Source organism: Azolla caroliniana, unplaced genomic scaffold (assembly GCF_043228905.1).
Source record: "Azolla caroliniana isolate FFs.n. ecotype wild unplaced genomic scaffold, voAzoCaro1.0.p SCAF_1, whole genome shotgun sequence".
Classification (NCBI taxonomy): Eukaryota; Viridiplantae; Streptophyta; class Polypodiopsida; order Salviniales; family Salviniaceae; genus Azolla; species Azolla caroliniana.
In genome coordinates, this window is record NW_028230436.1 from 30,531,612 (window position 1) to 30,534,591 (window position 2,980).

Here is a 2,980-nt window from a genome sequence, read left to right on the forward strand (position 1 = left end):
ATGTTATCAACATGCTCTTGTGTGTGTGTGTGAGTGTGGGTGGGTGGGTGGGTGGGAGAGAGAGAGAGAGAGAGAGAGAAAGAGAAAGAAAGACACAATTAACGATGAAAATAAATTTTCTTCTCAAGGAAACCCAATTATATGTCCTTTAATATACGACCCATAAATGACATGAGAACAAGGTTTCCTCCTCTCCTAATACGGACAATCATGATGTATTTTCATGTGTTGGTCGTTAGAACTCTCCAATTCTCAAATAGAGAGTATGAATTGGTGCCTATAAAGAGACAAAGAGGCTGGAGGGAGAAGGGGGACATTTTGATAGAAAAAGAGAGAGTGCCCATAATCTATTGCCCATAATTGACATCTAAAGAGAGAGAGAAATAGATTTTATTATTGTTTTCGAAGGCCAAATAAGATCTGGAGACAAAGAATACAAACATTTTCATATTATATATGCGAAAGTGAAGAGCAACTCTAAAGATTCAAGAACTTATTATTGAATGTCACAATTGAGAGTGCACATTGTGCTTGTAAGGGAAATTTGTGCAAGGATTGGCGTGGGTCAAAGATGTGTGGAAAGCATAGTCAAATACAATCAAAGGGCAAAGGATTGTATCACAATGTGATACTCATAGTCCCGAACTAGAGCGAGAAAGACAATGTTGAAAGGTTATCTTATGAAATAGGTGCCACATGGATGTGTATAAAGGAAGTTGATTTGACAAAGAGTTTATATATGGCACATGTTATATGTGTGGCATTAGTGGGCATGTTGTACAATGGATGGGGAGAGAGAATGTTCACACAAAAAGAGAGAAAAAACCCATCACCCACTACTTGGCACAAAAATCATTCTAGAATGGAAAAAGGTCGATCTCAAACTAAATGAGACCATCAGAGGGAGGGAACTCACAAAACCTCAACCATGCAAAGAGAGAGAGAGAACTCTGCAAGGTCACATATCATCATATTCGACATTTGAATTGGTGTGTATGGTGGGATTGAGTTTGTAGTTCTAGTATTTAGACCCCTCGGAGGGTTCTATACTTTGTTGTTAGTTATGGTGGTGCTTTTTTTTGTTATGAAAGCCATTATTTACACAAAACAAGAGAGAGAGAGAGAGAGAGAGAGAGAGAGAGAGAGAGAGATGGTGATAATGAACATGAGGACATTCTCATAGGACCAAAACATGACATATGGAACCATGAGGTAACTAACGGTGGGAACCATTGTCAAATGGTTGTAGATGTTGTAGTGTGAGATTCTCATTATTATGGTAAGTTCATTATTGATTCCAAAACTTCACAATAAGTTTAAGAGGAAGTTGATTGTTTTTCTTGTGTTAAATGTTATGCGGGTGAGAATTTTGGTTCACCATACCTAATTGCATTGTTCTACTTGTTTCATATATGACATCATTTGTTTGATCATATGCTTATACTAGCCTTTGTATCACAATAGAAGTGAGATGAAATATCTCCTTCTATTTTCTCTATGTATGGTTTTCAAGTAATATACTAAGGTGCATCTTTCTTTGAAAAAAATAAATAGATTGGTTCACCATATCCTCACATGTGTTTGTTGTGTTGGCTTTATGTAAGCATTGTAGTATTGCAATATGTTATTCTTGACATCCTCTGTTAAATTTGTTGCGACTTCACTAATAAGGCGTGTTTCAATGTTTGATCATATATCATTTATTTATAGCTCAATTATTGTTCTCTTCAACCATTCTAATGTGAAGAAAGTTTTTTCTGTTGTTGGCAAACATCCCAAGATAGACGAGAGGAAAGAACAAGAGTTCGCATTCTTGGTACTTGGATAGGTGCAAAGAAAATAGCTGAAATCAATCATATATTGCCACACTAGTTATGTTGTTATTGTTCCATCTCCATCAAACCTTTTTATGTTGAAGTAGAAAAATATTATCTCACGAAAACTATTTTAGCAAAGAGTTTATGTAGGCCCACATGTTATGTGTGTGTGTGCGTGTGGTAGTTATAGGGCAACCCGAATGTTGTATTGTTGAGATATAGCAGGGAATTCTTACACTTAAAGGGAGAGAATGCCCATAATTTATTAGTCTTCACAAAATATATATAAAGCATATTGTGGTGTACCTTTGTGCACAATATAGAGAGAGGAGAGGGGTTTTGAAGTGGAAGTTGGAGAGAAATAATGTTTGGACTATGGAGTTTTTCTCATGTAGCTAGGATTGGTGGAGAGAAAATAACATAAATCAATCTATGCTTGTCAAATAAGAAATGTTGCCCATTCATCCATGCACAACCTTTTCCAAAATCATTTTGATATTGAAGTACAATATATTCTCTTAGGAAAAAACAATGCGCATAGACAGTAGCTAATGTATAACCATGCAAGTGTTGTTAAATACTTTGGTAGGCACGACAATATGTACTATTATATCCACATGAACTACTACATGTGCATGTGAATGATATAATTTGAAGTTGGCTCTCTAAGCTTGACATGTTTGAAACAATGAAATTACCAAATATGATCTATGGAACCTAGAATCAATACACACACACACACACACACACACACACACACACACACACACGGCCCCTGTTATAGAGAGAAGCTTCAATTTTGTTAACTCATTACTACACACAACAATTTGTACAAGCTATGCCCCTAATGCCAAACACACAAAGGCTTTTGCTAAAGATTGTTCTTTATGGATATTTATCACAAAATTGGCACAAACTTGCAAATTTTATCATGACATGAGCATATATGTTGGACAAATAAGCACAAAATGATTTTCATCTCCACCATAGATTTTTTGCGCAACATGGATAGATTTCTTTTATATCCAACGTGACTCCATCCTCTTCATGTTAAACTGCAGTCAATGTAAGCTTGTGTGAATAAGGGCCAAGGGCACTTCTAGACCTATACAACATATATGCATTGACATTTCGCTAGATCTACAGTTACATGTATTGTTAAA